Below are 19437 nucleotides of genomic sequence, written 5' to 3' on the forward strand. Positions count from 1 at the left end.
TCTTTTTACTGGGGGTCTCTCAATTTGATTAATCATTTCAATTAACCAACTTTTTACTTTATTTTTCTCCATTTTCTTTATGTTCTGTTTCTTTAATTTCTGCTCTCACCTTTATATGTTGTCTTCACTTTGAGTTTTGTTTGATTTTCTTTTTAGTTTCTTAATTTGAAAACTTAGATCATTAATTTTAATCCTTTCCTCTTTTCTAATGTAGATATTTTAAATGTATAAATTTTCCTTGAAATAATTTAGCTGCATCTCACAAATTTTAAAATGCTATGTTTTCATTATCATTCAGTTCTAAATATTTTCTAATTTCTCCTGTAATTTCTTTTGGAACCATGGTTTATTTAGTCATGCTTAAGTTTCAAATAGTTGAGGTTTCCTAGGTAGCTTCACGTTAATGATATATAATTAAATTTCTTTATGATTAGATTACATGCTATGTAATAATTCAACCTTTTAAAATGTACTGAGACTTGATTTATGGGCTAGCATATGGTTTATCTTGGTAAAAATTCTGTATGCACTAAAGAATGTGTATTTCATATTTATTTTGAGTTGTATTCTCAAACTCAGGTCAAGTTGGTTGACATGTTTGGATCTATATAACACCTAATGTCTACTTGTGCTATTTATTACATCAAAATTTCTCGTTTTCTTTTTGTTTATTTCTCCCTTTATTTTGTCAACTTTAATTTTTTTGTGTGTTGGTAATTGGTAATTTCTTACTAGGTACATAGCTATTTTACATTGTAGTGTCTTCTTAGTGAATTGCTCTTTTTACCATTACAGAGTTTCATAGGTATGTCTTATAATACCTATAGTCTTTATGTCACTTTGTCTCATCTAAGTATGATCGCTGTAGTTTTTTAGGGATGTTTTTTCATGATATATCTTCTAACCTTTTACTTTCAACTTATCTGTATACTTAAAGTAGTTATCTTACAGAGAGCATGTAGTTAGGTTTTGCTTTTTTATCCTATCTGACAGCTCTGATCTTTTGAAGGATTATTTGCCCCATAAGCATTTAATCTAATTACCCATGTGGTTATGTTTGATTCTCCTATCTTGATTTTTGTTTCTATTTGTTCCTTATGTTTTCTTGTTCCTCCTTTGTTCTTTCCTTGCCGTAATTTGGGTTAATCAAATATTTTTTTAATATTGTGCTTTATTTTCTCTGTTGGTTTTTAGGCATATCTTTTTTTATTATTATTATGTTTGCAGTGGTCGTTTTAGGGCATTTTTAATTTATTAGTGTCTATTCGGATTCAATATTATACCTCTACACTTTACATTTGGCACTTCATAGTTTCTCCTTCATGTTTGTATTTTCTCATCTCCCATTTGACACTTTGCACTAATTGCTTATCGCTTCCCATTTCACAAATAGTATAACCTAATAACAGTATTGTTCTCCTTCCTTTGATTGTTTTATCTTTTACTTCTGAATAAATTATATACACCAATAGAGAACATTATTATTTTTCTAATGATAACTTGTCTTTTAAGTGAATTATGAAAAGTAAAACAGTATTTTTAAAAATTTCATTATAAATTTTATTTTTAGAGAAATTTTATATTACAGAAAAGTTACATCAAAAGTAGATGGGATTCCCACATTACACCCACCCACCCATATACACATTTGCTCCTATTTTTCACATCTTAGTTTAGTTAGGTATATTTGTTATAATTGATGAACCACTTTGAAGCATTGTTACTAATCAAGGTCTGTAGGTTTACGCCTTGCACTGTACAGTTTTATAGGTTTTGACAAATTCATAATGTCATGTACTGTCATTGCAGTATCATGCAGAACTGAATTGTTCTAAATTCTTCTAAATGCTCTGAAAATGCTGTGTTCCACGTAGTCATCCTTCCCCTCCCCTGGTAACCATTATCTTTATATCAACGTAACAAGTTCTTCCATTACCATATGCTAATACCTACAATAACAGTAAATCTAAATTGGTCCGTGTTATCCTCCCCACCCTGTGTTTGTTCATTACTCAACCTTGAAATTTGGGATAATGTCTGCTCTGACTGCTTCCAGTTGAGAGGGGTCTTAGATATTACCGGGTGATGGAAGGAACTGTTTTGCTTGTAGTTGTAGATTCTCCCTGTTTTTTGGGCTGGGGCTTGTCCATTATCATTATTTTGCTAGTTGTCCTGGACAAGTCTGAAGAACTGGAGAGTCGGGTTTGGCCACAACTCCCTGGGATTCAGAGCTCACCTTGCATATGAACAGACCAAAGATTTAAGTCTCTGAGATGTATATTTAATGGGTATAGTGATAATTATAGGTTAAATAAAGGGGTATAAGAATTACAAGTAGGGAATTCATAAATGAGTCAATCTCTGTTTCACTGGGGAAATAGATTATCACATATTACCAAACAGGACCCCTTGAAGGGATAGTGATTTCATATAGCTGTGTGCCTTGCCTATAGTGTCCAGATGTCCCTAGAGCCCTTGGGAGCATTTTTGTTTGAGGTTTTAAAACATAGTCTTTTATATTTATGCATTTATCATTTCCGAATCACTTCATTCCTTTCTGTAGGTCCAAGTTCCCATCTGATATTATTTCCCTTTAGCCTGTGTTTCTTTCTTTAGTATTTCTTTACAAGCAATAAATTTTCTCAGCTTTTGTTTATCTAAAGGTGTCATTGGCTCAACCCTTTTTTAAATGTTTTGAATAGATATTTGAGTTTTTTTGAAATCTTACATGAACAAGAAATTGGAAAAACAGTCACATTAGAGAACATATTGTCAAGGCTTTGCCATTTAAGCTGAACAAATTATATAGGGAAGATTTCAGAAAGGTATGACATTATAACAATTTAAAAACATAGTTAATATACTTCTAGGAGTGCAAAACAGATAGTTATAGGTTATACACAACACAGGAAATCTTAAATTTGCTTGCTTTAATTTCTTAAAACTACCAAGACAAAGCACTAGAGTTTGTACTTTTATTTATTGCACACACCATACTCCTATGTAATTTGGGATAAATTTCATTTCAAAAAAATGAAAGTGTGCAAAATCAGGATTTAACAGTGTGCCCAACTTGTATTAAAGCTAAACTGAAGCCTGAAACAATAAAAGCATTGTAACTCCCAGAATATGGGAACTCTGCAAGCCCAATAATGTCCCAGAGCATTTATGAAAAGAGGAAAAATAAAGACTTGATTATATACACAACAGTGATTCTTCAGCTCAATACAAATGGCAGCAGCTTGCCTCTTAAAGGATAAAAAAGGTAAGCCAATTTTTTGAAAGAATGTAGATCTAGAACTAGTCTTATCTTGCCAATATCATTTTTAAGCCCTCACTTGTCTATTTCTACTGTTGCCCATAAGTATCCTGATGAAATTCCTGGTTGTCATCATTGTAACCATAGTTAGAAGAATAGTTGCCACCTCGCTGAAGCAGCTGCTGAGCAATGGATTGGGAAACCCAGTTTTTTGGTTGTTGGTCTGATGGTGCTTGGAATCAGGCTGGTTGTACCCATCAGCCTTTCTCTGGCCTCCTACACTGTCCCCACAGTTGTCTGGAGCTCCATGGGAACCATGGTGTCTCTGCTGTTGTGCAGGATCCCCTCTGACACCACTAGAACTGCTTGGTGGTCCCAGAGGTGCCCCCTCTGAGAACAGCCAGCTCTTCCTCTTGGAGGTGGTGCTCCCCGTCCCCTAGGTGGTGGTAGAGCACCTCGCCCTCCCCTTCCTCTTCCTCTTCTTCTTACTGCATAACCATCATCTTAGTTGTCATAGGGGTCTTCATAGCCTCCACGATAGTCGTGATAATCACAACCATAGTAATCTTCATAGCCATAGTAATTTGGAAGGTAGCCATATCCAACTCTCCCCGCACCATGATCCCGACCTCTGGCGGTGGCATGTGAGGAGGAAGGTGATAGTAATAATCTTCACACCCAGTGCTTTTGCAGGCCTGTTTAGCAGTGTGGCACTCTTTCCTTTTCTTGTCTGGTGGCTTGGCTAAGATTATTTCAATTTCTTCCCCTTCTATTACTTTGCCATTCATTTCACCCATGCCCTTAACAGCTGCTCCTCTGTCTTCAAAATGAAGAAATGCATACTCTTTCAACTTCTTTGCTCTTTCAAGTTTTCCCAATTCAGAAAACGACTTCTCTAGTATTTCTTCTGTAGGTGTAGTTGCTAAATTTCTCACAAATAAAACTTTCGTCTTTGCCATGATGGATTTGGTTCTTCCACAGGGTCAAGCCATTCAACTGTAACTTCTTTTCCCCATACTTTTACTTTTCCTCTCATCAGGGGGTATCTGGCTTGAGCTGCTGACTTGTGATCCTCATATTCAAAGAAGCAGAACTCTTGATTCTACTTTTTTTCATCAAGGTGATGATAGAGAATAATGTCTACCAACCCCTCTGTGACTTTACTGAATTCTTCCAGAATGTTTTCTTTAGTCTTCTTCTTCGGAATTGATCTAACAAAAAGCCTATTGTTTGCCTGAGTCTTATAGTTTTAGTATAGTTGAGGAAAGTAAAAAGAAGATATTCTACTGATAACTATTGATATTGAGTTGTCCTCATGTTACTTTAAAAGTGAAAAAGTTGCATACTGTTGAATTTACTCCTAGATTTTATAAGTTTTTTATGAGGAATACCAATCATCTTTTTATTTTTGTCCTCAAAATTTGCTAGGTAATTTAGGAAAATTCAGTGATTTTGTAGATGTGAATTTGAAATATCTGCTCTGTATATTTTAACTTTTCCTTCTCCCACGTGTGTGTTTTTTTTCCTAGAACAAAGTTAATTTTATTGACTACCAACATAATAAAATAGTTTATACCTTAATATATGTACTTTTTAATTGAATTAAATTTTTAATGGTATCTTCTCATATAACCAATCAAATCTCATCCATTATATATTAAATATATTCATTGATTTATTGTGCTTTTTTCTTTCTCTTTTTCTTTATTCTTAAAAGAATTTTAGTACGTAACAGTTACATTGAAAATAGGAAATGGCTCTCCTGGACATTGTTCCAGGGTTGCCGATGCTTGGGTGGTTTGTAGCTGCTGGAGGAGTGAGCATCACTTTTTAGCAGAGGTGTGGGTGGCTGTGGCCTCTGGGCTGGGATGAACCATGCCCCTGCTGGAGCCAGAGGAGCCAGGGTGGAGCCACGGTCAGTGCAGTGGTAGCAGCTGGACCGACAGTTGCCGCTGCAGGATTCGCAGGCCATTACAGTTTTTTTTTAGATTTTTTTTTTCTCTCCCTTCCCCCCCCCCACAGTTGTCTGCTCTCTGTCCATTTGTTGTGTGTTCTTCTGTGTATTCTTGTATTCTTGTCAGTGGCACCAGGAATCTTTGTCTCTTTTTGTTGCATCATCTTGCTGCGTCAGCTCTCCATGTGTGCGGTGCCATTCCTGGACAGGCTGCACTTTTTTCGCACTGGGCGGCTCTCCTTTCGGGACGCACTCCTTGCGCATGGGGCTCCCCTATGCGGGGGACGTCCCTGCGTGGCAGGGCTCTCCTTGCATGCATCAGCATGGGCCAGCTTATGACACGGGTCAGGAGGCCCTGGGCTTGAACCTGGGACCTCCCATGTGGTAGGCAGATGCTCTATCCGTTGAACCAAATTTGCTTCCATGGCTGTTAGGCTTTGCAAGCCATGAAGCATGTTGAGCCTCAAGTAAAGCGAGTTTTTCAAAGTCTCCCAAACTCTGCCTTCAGTGGTGGCTACTACAGAGGTGGGTTTGAGCCCAAAATGGAAAAACAGGAAGGAGCATTGATACTAGGCATAAGCCCTACTGCCAATGAAGGAAAAATAAGAGATGCTCTTAAATTACCCAGATAAGGGAGGATCTCCTTATTTGGCAGCCAAAAATCAATGAAGCTGAAGATTTACTAGAAAGTCAAGCTAAGAAATAAAGTAAATGCTTTATGAATTTTAAGTTCATATAAACTTATGTATATAGTTACCAACTTTTTAATAATAAAATGCCTCAAAGCTGTAATTTTTAAGGAAAAAAAAATAAAATTTAGGAGTTTCCCATATTTCCCACCCCCCACACTTGTTACCCCATTAACATCTTTCATTAGTGTGGTACATTTGTTACAACTGATGAACACATATTGAAGCATTGCTACTATGGTCTATAGTTTGCATTATGGTTACACTTTGCACTGAACAATTTTATAGGTTTTGAAAAAACATATAATGGCCTTTATCTGTCATTGCATTATCATGCAGAACAATTCCAGTGTCCCCAAAATGCCCATGTTACAACTATTCTTCCCTCTCCCTCCCCTCAGAACCTCTGGTCACCACTGTCTTTATATCAATGTTACAAGTTCTTCCATTAAAAGGATAATAATAAGTCTACTTTGGTCCATAGTTGCATGTTTGTTTATTCCTCTTACGTTTGTTCATTCCTCAGTCTTGAGGATTTTGGGGTAGTGATGTCCACTCTGCCCCAATTGGGTCCCATGGGGCAGATGAATAGAACTGTCTTGCTTGTAGTTATAGATACTCTCTGTTTTGTGGAGTGGGCATTGTCCATCATCATCCTTTTGTTAGTTGTCCTCCGATGAACTGGAGAGTAGGTGTTGGCTTCAAGTCTGCTAGGATTCAGGGTTCAACTGGCATATGAACAGACCAAAGATTTAAGACTCTGGGACATATATTTAATGAGTAGCCTCTGGAGTGACCTCCTAATTCACAATGAAATCTCTTAACCTTAAAAACTCTTTTGTATTTAATATTTCCCCTTTTGGACAAGGTCTTTTTCCAAACACATTGCTACTTGGTGCTTGGTAATAATCCCTTGGTGCCAAGGAGGCCTGTCCCCAGGAGTCATGTCCCATTCTGGGGGTGGGGGCAGGGGAAGGGCATTGAGCGTCTTTGTTGAGTTTGTCTTAGAGAGAGTCCACATTTGAGTAACAAGTTGGTTTTCAGTAGGTGACTCTTAGGCAATAGATATTACTAAGTTTCAGTTTTCAAGAATGAAGTTCATAAGTACAAACATTAATATCAAGGGTCTAGTCGGGTCTAGTCCTCTTTCACTTTGTACTGCCTGTGTACTCTACAGAGTCTTGCCACTCTATTAGGGAATGCAGCAGGACTCCCCAGATGGGAATTTAATATTTTGTTGGTTATTGTGTGGGTCTCCACCCACTGAGGTGACATCCCATGACCGCATGAACACATGCTTATTATTATGCTTTTTAAAATATACTTATTGGGTGCGTACTATATGAAAGGACCTGTGGTTGGAATTTGCAGATGTCATCTCGTTTATTTAGGCACTCTTGTAAACAAGATATTCTCCAGTATCCCCTGAAGGAAATCCTAAATTATTTTCACATTTATCTGTATTGCCTAGTCAGATTATTTTAACTACTCTTCTTACGCTTTGTCACATTTGTTTGTGGAAGGCAATTTTTAAAAATAATGGTTGTTTGATTTTCTTCCCTACTTTGTGATATTTCTGTGATATGTTGGGTTTTTTTTGTTTGTTTTTTTGTGAGATACTGTGGATTAAACCTAGGACCTCGTACATGTGAAACAGGTGCTCAGTCATTGAGCTACTCCCGCTGCTGTGATACATTTTTAATAGAAGAGTACTAAAACTTAAGGCATGTACTTTCATAAAGCATAATAAACAAAAGTACTAAAACTAATATAATGGGGGGTTGAATTAGAACCTTACAAGGATATGATAATGAAGTATCTCAAAAATCTTTTGAATAAGAGCAATAGGATTAAGAATAGGGATTAGAGATTCATCTGGACAAAAGTCATGCTGAGCTCAATTGTAGAAATTCTTTGATATTATTCCTACAGTGAAGAGAAAAGTTAATGTTGCATGTTTAGATTTTCAATTGCTGTTTCACAATACGAGAATTCAGTCTAAGGAAGAAAGCAAGGAAGTAGAGTAAATGCAATTATAAAATTTAGAAACATTTTTTTCAATCTGAGAAAGAATTAGGCTTCATATATGGGGACTAATTTTCAGAAATCATTCTATCTGCTGCATTTTTTAGTGGTTTTATTATATTTTTGTTTTAAATTGTATTTGGAACATAAATATTTTTAGTCTTTAGAGCCATTCAGTCTCCCAGTCTTTCTCCTCCCAAATCCTTACAGCCAGCCAGACTGTTGCCAATTACCCAGCAATGAGATACCAACCCTTGTTCTAAGCCAAGGTGAAACTCAAGTAGTTTGTCTTTCAATGCCACCTCAGAAAGGGACTGTAATACCAAAGCATTCCACTAGTGGCTGGTATTGGAATATCACTAAACATAATTTTTTTATCCTCAGTTAGCTAGTCATGGTGTATTCTTCTTGAGGATAAAAATATAGGCTGAGAGAAAGTAGGATACCTACCTGTGTCTTTGAACCTCCTTGGCCCTCATCTAATATATGCCATTTCTACCTGATGACAGAGTGCAGCTGAGCATCCCCAACTTTACAGCTAAGTAAGGCATCTACTTCTTTCTGGACAGGTTATGATCACTTTGATATTTGGTGTCTCTTTTTGATACTAATAGTAGGCCAGGAGCTGTTTCTCCAACAAGAACTACTTTTGACTTCTCTTTCTGAGGTGAGTGTGGTCTAGCTTCACAGTTTTAAGAATCAAGACATGACATGGAATGAATTCATAGTTCATTCAGATTGTACTGGTAGAAAATAGGGATGACTTCCCACCATGATAAAAATAAAGTGGGCAAAGACTAAAGCTTCAAGATGTGGTACAAAAATGAATCTGAACTCTTATCTTCTAATAAAATGTGATGTACAAAAGGAGTTATTTCACTTCCACTTCAATTCTATTTCAGGCCTTTCCAATAGCACTTTTTAGCATCATGACCTACTGTAGATATCTGAGCACCATTTGGTTTGCTGTATCTTAAAGGTCAATGGTAGATCTTCCTCTACTATACCCTAGATCATCTGTATAGAATTATCTTGCTCTGGTTTCTACTCAAAATTAAAACTTCTGTGTTTTTTGGGACTTTGGAGTTGTTCTAAATGATATTGCAGGGTCAGATGCTGGACATTATATATCCTGCCATAACCCACTGAATGTACCAGGGGAGAGTGTGAACTACAGAGTAAACTATAATCCACATGATTTAAAAAAAAGGAAATGGGGTAAAATGTTAATAACAATTGGTGAATTTGAATAAAGGATATACAGGTGTTCCAAAAAAAAAAACTTAAAGCTTTTTAGACCACCTTATAAATGGATCAGAGCTGTTTACCCAAGTATGCTGTTTTCAAATGTAAAGAGGCCAACAAAACTGTCTCTTTGGTGGAAGGAAGCACAAGGGATAATAAATCTCTTTGACTTTAGGAGGAATATTTTATCCTGCCCCTGAGTCCTCAGGAGCTTTCTTGAGGTGGCAAACGCTTGCATTTTTATAGGATTTTGTTCTCAATTCTGTACACGTATATTTTACCAAGGGACTTCATATCCCAACTCTTCTACTCTTCAGGTCCTTTTATCAAGAACAGGATGAAGGAGATTTAGTATTGAATGCTGAGGCAACTGAAGTCTCTGCAAAACATACTATGGCATAGAACAAGAGTATTTTATTATGTTACCCTGAAACAACAGAGAGATACTGTTGGCCTTACCAGATGAAAATAACCTGGTGGTCTTTCTGGATTGTTATGAAGAAATACCAAGGCTATATTAATTTACTCAATAGGAGACTCCATCTGGAGTGGCAACTCTGCTGGAGTCAACTTATAATTAAGTTTATGACAATCTATTTCGTTTTAAGCCTGTTAACTTTTGCGGTAGACAAACTAGTGAAGGAAATTACCATACCTGCAATTCTCAAATCTCTAACTTTTCCTCCAGGAATGCCATGTTGCTGGAGAAAGGAAATTCCAAAGGTTTCTGCCTGTCCCTTCCTAAACTTTATAGCTACACTTCGGATTCTGCCAATGCTAAGAGCTTTCATTCTCATTGTAAACTCAAGAACTGAAAAAATAGCAGCAGGGTGGTTCCTTAGATTTACTCTTAGGTATTTGATGTTATTTGATGCTATTGTATATGGGATTGTTTTTAAATTTCTCTCCCTAATTGTTCATTGCATGTGTATAGAAATTGAGTTAACTTTTATATTGCCCTCATATCCAGCAACCTTCCTAAGTTTATTAACTTTAATAGATTATCTCTAGATTATTTTAGGTTTTCTACTTCACAATCATCATCTGAGAGTAATTATAATTGTATTTCTTTCCTTCCCCCCCTTTTACATATCATTTTTCTTGCCTTATTTCACTGGCTAGGACCTCCTGTACGTTGTTGAATAGAAGTGGTGATAACAGGCATCCTTGCCTCATTCCTGATCTCAGAGGTAAAGCTTTCAACATTTCACCATTAAATATGATTCTTGCTGTAGGATTTTGTAGATACTCCTAATGAGAGATTAAGGAAGTTTTCTTCTAGTCCTAGTTAGCGCAAATGCTTTTTAAAATCTATTATCAAATTATTTTTCACCTTTATTCTTTCAATGTGATGAGTTAAATTTATTTTCAATTATTATATTTACTTTGCATTTGTAGAATAACTTTGCATTCTTATTATAAACCTAATTTGGTTTATCGTACTCTGTTTATGTAAATCTCAGTTTGGTTTGCTATATTTTATAGAGAATTTTTGTATTTGTATCTGCAAGAGGGGTTGGGTTATACTTTTAATGTATGACACTCTTTCAGTGTTTGGTGTCAAGGCTTTGCTGGCCTCATAAAATGATTTCAGAAGTGTTCCCTCTTTTTTAATTTCATCTGAAAGATTTTCTGGAAGATCGTTGGGTTTTTTCCCGCTTCCTTAAATGGTACAGTTTATCAGTAAAGCTATCTGGGCCTGAAATTCCTTTTTTGAGAATATTTCAAAATGATAGATTCAGTTTCTCTAAAAGATATGACTATGTAATTTTCTTTTGGCTCTTTTTTTTTAATAAAGAAATTGTGGGTTAACAGAACAATAATGCATACGCTATGAAGTTCATAGACATCATACTATTAACACCTTGCATTGGTGTGATATATTCTTTACAGTTGAGGAAAGCAGATATTTATAATTGTACTGTTAACTGTGGTAGTAGTCCATGGTTTAACTTAGGGTTCACTATTTGAGTTGTACAGTTCCATGGGGTTTTAAAAAATTACTCTAGTACCATATATACAACCTAAAATTTCCCTTTTTAATCATATTCAAATATACATTTCAGTGCTGTTAACTACATTAAGAATATTATGCTGCCATTACCACTATCCATACCAAAACCTTTCTAGCATCCCAAATAGAAACTCTGAACATTTTAAATTTTAATTCCCTAATCACTACCCTCATCCCATCGCCTGGTTAACGGTTTTCTAGATTTGAAATCTTTATTCTTTTTATTTATTAACAAATCAACTTTATTAATACATATTAGTAAAGGATAAATCCATTCAGAGTGTATAATCAGTGGTGTTTGGTATAATCACATAGTGCATTCATAACTTCAATCATTAGAGCATTTTCATTATTCCAATATTAATAATAAACCAAAAAACAGACAAATAAACAAATCTTATCACCTCTCAATCTATGCTTCCCCTGCTGTACATAGCTGCTATTCTTTTTCTGTCTCTGTAGTTTGTGTTTATATTTTGTAAAAACAGTTATATATGCAATATTACCCATTTTTGTACTTCCCATGAGGTTTCACTATGTTATACAGTCCCATGTTATATTTTTCAGCTTTCCTTCAAGTAACATAGTTGTCCTTAGACTTTCCCTTTCAACCACTGTCATACCTCTATAATACTTCTGCTAGTATTATTTTTTAATGTAAGTATTTGGAACTATAAATTTCCCTCTCAGCTGTGCCTTTGCTGCATCCCGTAAGTTTTGGTATGTTGTTTTCATTTTCATTCCCTTCAGGATATTTCCTAATTTCACTTGTGATTTCCTCTTTGATACCTTGGTTATTTAAGAGAACATTTTTTGATTTCTACATATTTGTGAATTTCCCATTTCTCCCTCTGTTATTATTTTCTAGTGTCATTGTGATCAGAGAAAATGCATTGTATGATTTCAGTAGTTTTAAATTTATTGAGGCTTGTTTCATGACGTAAGATGTGGTCAATTTCTGCCTTGAAATATTTGCTTCATATATTTTGGGGCTCTGCTGTTAGGTGCATATATATTTATAATTGTCATGTCTTTTAAAATTTATCCCTTTATCAGTATATACAGTCTTTGTCCCTCATAGCATATTTCAATTTAAAGTCTGTTTTATCTGATAGTAATATAGCTACCGAAACTTTTAGTTACTACTTGTGTGGGTATGTATTTTCCCATCCTTATACTTTCAACCTACCTATGAATTTAAGGTGAGTTGTAGACAGAATATAGCTGGTAATGCATTTATTATCCATTCTTCCAATCTCTTCCTTTTGACTAGAGAGTTTAATTCATTTACATTTAAAGTCATTACTGGTAATGTAGAATTTCTTCTTTCATATTGCTATTTAGTCTTTGTAAGGCTTATACCTTTTTTTGTCCCTCAGTTCTTCCCTTCATGCCTACTTTCATATGTATATGATTTTTTTTATTGCTCCATATCAAGTCTCTTCTAATTTCTATCTGGGTATATTTTTCATTTCTTTTCCTTTCGGTTACCATGACATTACAACTTAATATCCTAAATATATAATAGTCGTATTTGATTTGATACCACCTGTCACAGTTTGATATAATTGATGAATTCCAAAAAGAAATATTGGATTATGCTTATAATCTGATCTGTATCTGGGAATGATTGAGTTGTGATTAGGGCTTTGATTGGGCTATGTCATTAGGGCATTGAGTCCCAAAAGGCATGGCAAAGGACAGAATTGGAGCTTTTGATGCAAGGGTTTCTGATGTTGGAGTTTGATGCTGAAAACTTAAGCTGGAGTCCTGGGAAGTCAGCATGAAGAGGAAAGAGAAGCCAGCCTGAGAAAGAAAGGAACCTTGAACCCAGAGAAAAGCAAGCCCAGGAACATAGGAACCCAGGAAGCCTGAACCCTCAAAGATGTCGGCAGCCATCTTGCTCCAAATAGACTTTGGTGAGGAAAGTAACTTATGCTTTATGGCCTGGTATCTGTAAACTCCTATCCCAGATAAATACCCCTTATAAAAGTCAGCCAATTTCTGGTATTTTGCATCAGCAGCCCTTTGACTAATACACCACCTTATTTCAGTAACATATGCATACACTATTTCTATATCCCTCTGCCCCCTCACCTTTTTAGTTATTTATTACCAATGATATCTTTGGACTTTTTATGTCCAGAATCATATATTTAGCATTAGTTTTTATGCATTTTGCATTTAAGACCTGTAGGAAGTGCCTGCCAGTCTGAAGGAACCAGCTTTAGTGTTGCTTGTATGGGCATGTCTAGTAGTAATGAACTTCCTTACCTTTTATTTCTCTTGGAATATCTTAATATTTCCTCATTTTAAAAAGAAAGTCTTGCCAGATATAAAAATCTTTGTTGGTAGTGTTTTCTTACAGCACTTGAAGTATTTCAAACCACTTCCTTCTTGCCTTCCTGGTTTCTTTTGGGAAATCAGCATTTAAGCTAATTGGAACTCCTGCATATGTAACTGGTCGCTTTTCTCTTGCAGCTTTCAGAACTTCCTCCTTGGCCTTAGCGTTTGAGAATTTGATCAGTATATGACAGAGCATATTTTTCTTCAACTTTATCCTCTTTGGTGTTCGCTAGCCTTCTAGAAAGTGCACATTCATGTCTTTTGCTAATTTGGGAAGTTTGCTGTCATTTTTTTTAATACTCCTTCTGTCCCCTTCTCCCTTTCTCCTTCTGAGACTCCTATAATTCATATATTCGTACACTTGATGGTATCCCACAGGTCTCTGAGGCTCCTTGAATTTTTAATAATTCTTTTTCTTTCTGCTCCTCAGCCTTACTCACTTCAATTGTCTTTTCTTCAGTTTGTGGATTCTTTCTTCTCCCAGCTCCAATCTGTTATTGAAACCCTCCTGGGAACTTTTCATTTCAGTTGTTATGGTCAGTGCTTCTGTTGGGTTCCTTTAAAAAATCTATGTCTATACTGAAACTCTCACATTGTTTTCCTTTCATTCTTTAGGGGTTTGTTTGTGTTTTGTTTTTGTTTTTTTATCCTTTAGTTTTTTTCTCTGTATTTTCCCTCATCTCCCTGAGCTTTTGAAGATCATTTTTAAGATGTTTGTGACTGGTATGTCCTTAGTCTGGTCTTCTATGTTGGTGTTTTGTGGTTTTTTTCCCCCTCTTCCTTTAGATGGGCTATCATTTCCTGTTTCTTTGTCTTGTAATCTTTTGTTTGCACACTGTACATTTTAATACTTAAAATTTTTAACTCTTGGGTTTATTTCCTGAAATGTCTGTTTCTTGAGCTTGTAACCACTGGTGATATTACAGAGATTTGAAAGTCAGTCCTCCTCTCAGGAAGGGCCATCCAAGGCTAATGCAGAGTACAGGGTCCTCCTGCCTTTTGTGGCAGCGCCTTGTCCTGCGCTTGAGTTTGCTAGTGGCCTTAGGCGTTGCCCTGTCTTCAGGAGCTTGAATGCCCCCTCCACTTCCCTGGAGACAGACTTACCCCCTGCCCTGAACACTGCACTGCTGCACGGAAAGCAGGTCAGCCTTCCCCCAGGCCATCGGCCTCAACTGTTTCTAACACTGCCTTCATTGTCTCAAGCTGCTTTTGCCTGGAGGGTAAATTCTGGAAAGGCGGCCTTTCCCACTGAGGATTTTTCCCTAGTAGGTCTTTCCTAGCCGAAACAAGTCCAGGGACCCACAAGGGGTGCACAGGTTGGCTCCAAAGCGTCCTGGAGAGGGGATGAGGGAGGGGCCAGGAAGGGCTCCAGGGCTGCTTCTACTGCTCCCAAAGCTGTCCTTTCTTGACTTGTCCAGCAGAAGCAGCCCCTCACTTGTCCTCCGCAGCTCTGAGGAAGCGCATCGTCTTTAAGTCTCCTCCGCAGTCTTTGTCTGGGCCTCCCCTCAGAGCCCACTGACCTGAAATAGCTAATCAAAAGCTATGATCAGCCTGATCTTGGAGAAGTGGATTTTTTTGTCCCTTTCTGGCACCAGGAAGCTATGCCACAGGCTGGACCCCACTGCTGCCTGCCTCTAGGGTGGAGGATGGTCACAGTAACCGCTGCACAGGGCGAGCATTTTACTGGTCTTTACCATAATTTACCAGCCTTTTTCTCCTGCTCTTTCTTGGAGGCTATACAGTGTTCTGCTGGATTCTGAAGTTTTGAAAGAGTTGATTCAGATGGTTACTGCTTGTTTAATTGTAGACGCGACTGATTCCTGGAGCCTCTTACTCTGCTCTCTTCCACAGTACACTCTTGGTCTGTTTTGATGATTGTTTTGTCTAGGAGTTTATCAATATCAATATTATTTTCAAATTTATTTTTATGAGATATGAAGATTTTTTAATGGAAATGATCTTTTGGGAATATTAACAAAATCAAAGAAAGAAGGAAGTATAGTAAAAAGTCCTTTTTTTGAGAGTAAGTCGCTAACCTGATAATCACATCTAAATAATTTATTGTGTACTTTCTACAAACAAGGAAATTCTTTTACATAACCACAGTACAAACATCAAAATTAGGAAGTTTACATTGATATATAATCCTCAGACTCCATTTAGATTTTACCAGTTGTCCAAATAATGACCTTTATAAAAAGGATCCAGTTCAAAATCATGTTTTGCATTTCATTGTCATTTTTCTTTACCTTACTTCAGTCTAGAATAGTTCTTCAGTTATTCTCTTTTGAAGATTACAAGCCAGTTATTTTGTCTGATAATGTTCACTATTAGATTCATATTATACACTTTTACCTGGAATACCACAGAAGCAATGCTGTACCTCTAATTTCATTTTACCAGGTTGTGCACAGTTTTGAATTGTCTCATTACCTAAAATGGTCACTTTGATCCCTTCATTAAGTTTTTATCTACCACACCTGTCTACTATAAAGTTACTATTTTTCTCTTTGTAATTAATAAGCGTTTTATAGGAAGGTCCTTAACTATGTTCATATCTTCTTCCAAATATTTTTAATTTATTCATGTGTTTATTTGTTCAGTATAGATTCATGGCTTCCTGTTTTATTCTTTATGTGTAGTTGTGACTACAGTTACTTATTTTGAAGCTCAAATTGTCAGTAGGATTTGATCAGTGAGAGTCTCCCTTCAAGTTGGCATCTTTGTCCTTTTGACATGTCCTGTCATTCTTTCAGCACATCCTCACTTTCACCACAGCAAGCTTTTCTAGCTCGTCTTGTGCTTTATCTCTTCTGACCCTGGAATGAGCCATTTCTCCAAGGAGTCCTCATTTCTCTGGGCATTTAATGTGCTCATTGCTATTGAGGTATTGATGTTTCCAAGCCCTGTCAGTGACTGAGCTCAGGTATTCATGTACAGGTGTATGTATAAGTGTAAATATGCACACATACTCTATAATATACTGATTATATTTACACTCTATATTTCTATGTATTAAAAACTATGAGTTCACACTGATATTTCCAATTCTATCAAGCATCACAGAGTGTGTTCTGTTTTTTTCTCATTCCAGTTTTGTTACTCCCTTCTCCAATAGTGAGTGACCTGGCTCGCGTTAGCCTTAATGTATTTATTATTTGATCTGTCTCCCCTGCCTACACATGTGCCTTCTCTGCATACGTTCCCACCTCACTCCATTTGGGCTCCGAGATCCCTTGTATACATCCCCTACTTGTGGGTATTCTTATACCCCTCAGAACTCCTAACACCCCATGCCAGCTTGCCCCATACGTGGGTGCCTTCGTCACCCTACCTAGGCTCTGACTTCCTGCTTGACTTCTGATATGCTGCTCCAGGACTTCCCTTTTCCCCCAGATGGTTCCCTTCTTCACCCCATTCGAGTTCTAAAACCATACTCTGGGCCACCCTCACATATGGCCATCCTCCCCATCGCCTTTAGGCTCTGATCTCTGGCTTCCTCTGCTGGGTCACCTCTGCGGATGTGCTCTTCACCCTGGTCACATGCTGATATCCCTCATCAGGTACCCCCTGCTTGGATGCCCTCCTACCTACCTGGGCTTTGACAGCCCCACCAGTCACCTCTTGTCCTCTGAGCCTCCTCCGGCTCTGGCTCCTCCTGCTGAGCTGCTCCCCTTCATCGGTGTGGACACCTTCCTCTCCCTTTTTGGGCTCTCATCCCAGGCCAGTCTACTCCTCCCTAAGGAATCCTTATCCTTTTGAAGCTCTGCCTCCCCACACGGGGCCTTCCTTATCTGGCGTGGGTTCTAACACTGCCCTCATGTGTGGATGTCCTGTTCACCCTGCTACAACTCTGACATCTCACCCCTGGCCACTCTGAAATGAAGGCCCTCCTCACCCTGCTTGGCTCTCACGCTGTACGCTGACTGGCCACCCTTCTTACCTCTCCTGGGCCCCAAAAGAGCAGGCACTGAGCACGTGGACCTCCTCCTCATCCCGCTTGAGCTCTGATAGCCTGCTTTGGGCCACTAGAGCTTCCCTTGCCACCTCCAGTGCCAACCCCTACCTTCCGTTGCCCCACCAAGTGGACATCAGAAACGAAGGGGTGGCGGGAATGCTCATTTTCTTTTTAATGCCCATATGATTTGAAGTGACGTCCTTTTATTCATTCCTGCTATTAATAATTTATGATGTCTCTTTTTCCTCCTGACCAACCTCTTCCAGTGGCTTATCAATTATATTAGTGTTTTCAATGAATTTTATTTTGGTTTACTGATGTTTTCTATTATGTGAGTGTTTTTTATTAATTTCTGTTCTTTATTATGTAATTCCTCCTACTTTCTTTGGGTTTAATTTACTGAGTAGTGTTTTTATTTAGCTTCTTCAGTTTGATGCTTAGATTATTGATTTCCAGTCTTTCCCTTCCTAGTGTATGCATTTAGGCCTATAAATTTCCTTTTATGAAGTTTTAGCCACATCCTTCAGTTTTTATATGAATTGTTTCCATTATAATTTTTTTTAGTACATTTTCTACTTCCTATTGTGATTTTCTCTTTGATCCATAGGTTATTTAGGAGTATATTTTTAATTTCTAGTTATTTTCTCTAGATTTCTATAGATTTTCTAATTATATATTTGTTTCTGATTTCAATTTTAAATCCACTGTAGTCAAAGAACATCCTGTTTATGCATCTGGTTTTTTTAAAATGTTTTGGACTTTAATTTATTGCCCAGTACATGATCAATTTTGATAAATTTCCATGGTTACTTGAAAAGAAAAATGTATATTCTGTAGCTGTTGAGTTATTCACCCTTTTTTAGAGCATTGGTTCTTAAACTTTAAACCATTCTCTTAAAGCATAATTTTTAGAACTACGGGTTAAATACTTATGTATGCATGCATTCTAATTTTTTAGGGTAGGAGGACATTTTGTCTTGTTTTCTAGGTGCTGTGCCAAATGCAGGTGATAAATTAAAATGCTTAAAATATACCCATACATGAATTCTTTTACTGATACATAATTTCCATAAAAATAAGCGCATGAAATCAGGTAGTAAAATAAAGAGCAAAGTAATGTAGGACATCATCATTTCGGTGTTTGATAGGTGCACTCTACATTTCTTCTAAAACTCAGTGTTTACAGTGTAGTTTAACAACTGTAAGAGAAATTATATTACGTTATAAAACAATTGTCTTAAAAGCTTTCCAGTATCAATTAAATCTAAGTCATCTCTTAGTTATTACACTGTCTAGACACCATTGATGTAGTTTTCAATTAGAGAAAAAAGAGGTATCATTGCAAAAGTTTAAAAAACGAATATACCTCAAAAACTGTATTTTTAATGACATTTTATTCCAGGTACTTTTGTTTGTTCTTCACATTGGAAAGTAAAATGCAAAAGAAAGGAGGAAAGTGTGATATTATTTCCAAAATGTTGAGGACATGGTGGCCAAAATAATTTAAACATTGCAATCCACATTTTAAAAAAATCGTTTCTCTTAAACCCTGGAAACAGTAATAAGATCAACCCATTGAGCTTTCGTAACATCTTTAAATATCACAGACCTCTTCTGGGTGACTTGTGTCTTGGTCTCTGGAGCAGTTACACTAAACGTAATTGAGCCACATGACCGGAGCTCACCTGAGTACCCTGGTTGGCTGGCAACTGGGCGGGGACCTAATATAAAGGAAACCAAAGGAGATAAAGGATAACTGTTACTGGACAGAAATTATATTGTGCTAGTCACATTGAGCCTGCCACTTACCAACCCCTCTGAAACCGCCGCTTACTAGCCCACTTTTCAGAGCGGCCCCTCCCTTACTGGTTTGTAGAAGTTTCTCCTTCCATTTTGTTCAAATGCCCACCTCCTTATGTTTATTCATGAGGGGCTTGCTGCCTCACA

At 37.0% G+C, this 19437-nt stretch overlaps 1 protein-coding gene and 1 pseudogene across 3 annotated transcripts in view; one reads left to right on the plus strand and one right to left on the minus strand.

Moving 5' to 3' along the window:
- SYT14 (synaptotagmin 14) overlaps positions 1–19437 on the plus strand; it is a 274064-nt gene that overhangs the window by 153444 nt on the left and 101183 nt on the right. The gene's annotated exons all lie outside the window — the stretch shown is intronic.
- Positions 3349–5231, minus strand: LOC139436353 (heterogeneous nuclear ribonucleoprotein R pseudogene; annotated as a pseudogene).

The sequence above is a fragment of the Dasypus novemcinctus genome, chromosome 13 (genome assembly GCF_030445035.2).
Source record: "Dasypus novemcinctus isolate mDasNov1 chromosome 13, mDasNov1.1.hap2, whole genome shotgun sequence".
Classification (NCBI taxonomy): domain Eukaryota; kingdom Metazoa; phylum Chordata; class Mammalia; order Cingulata; family Dasypodidae; genus Dasypus; species Dasypus novemcinctus.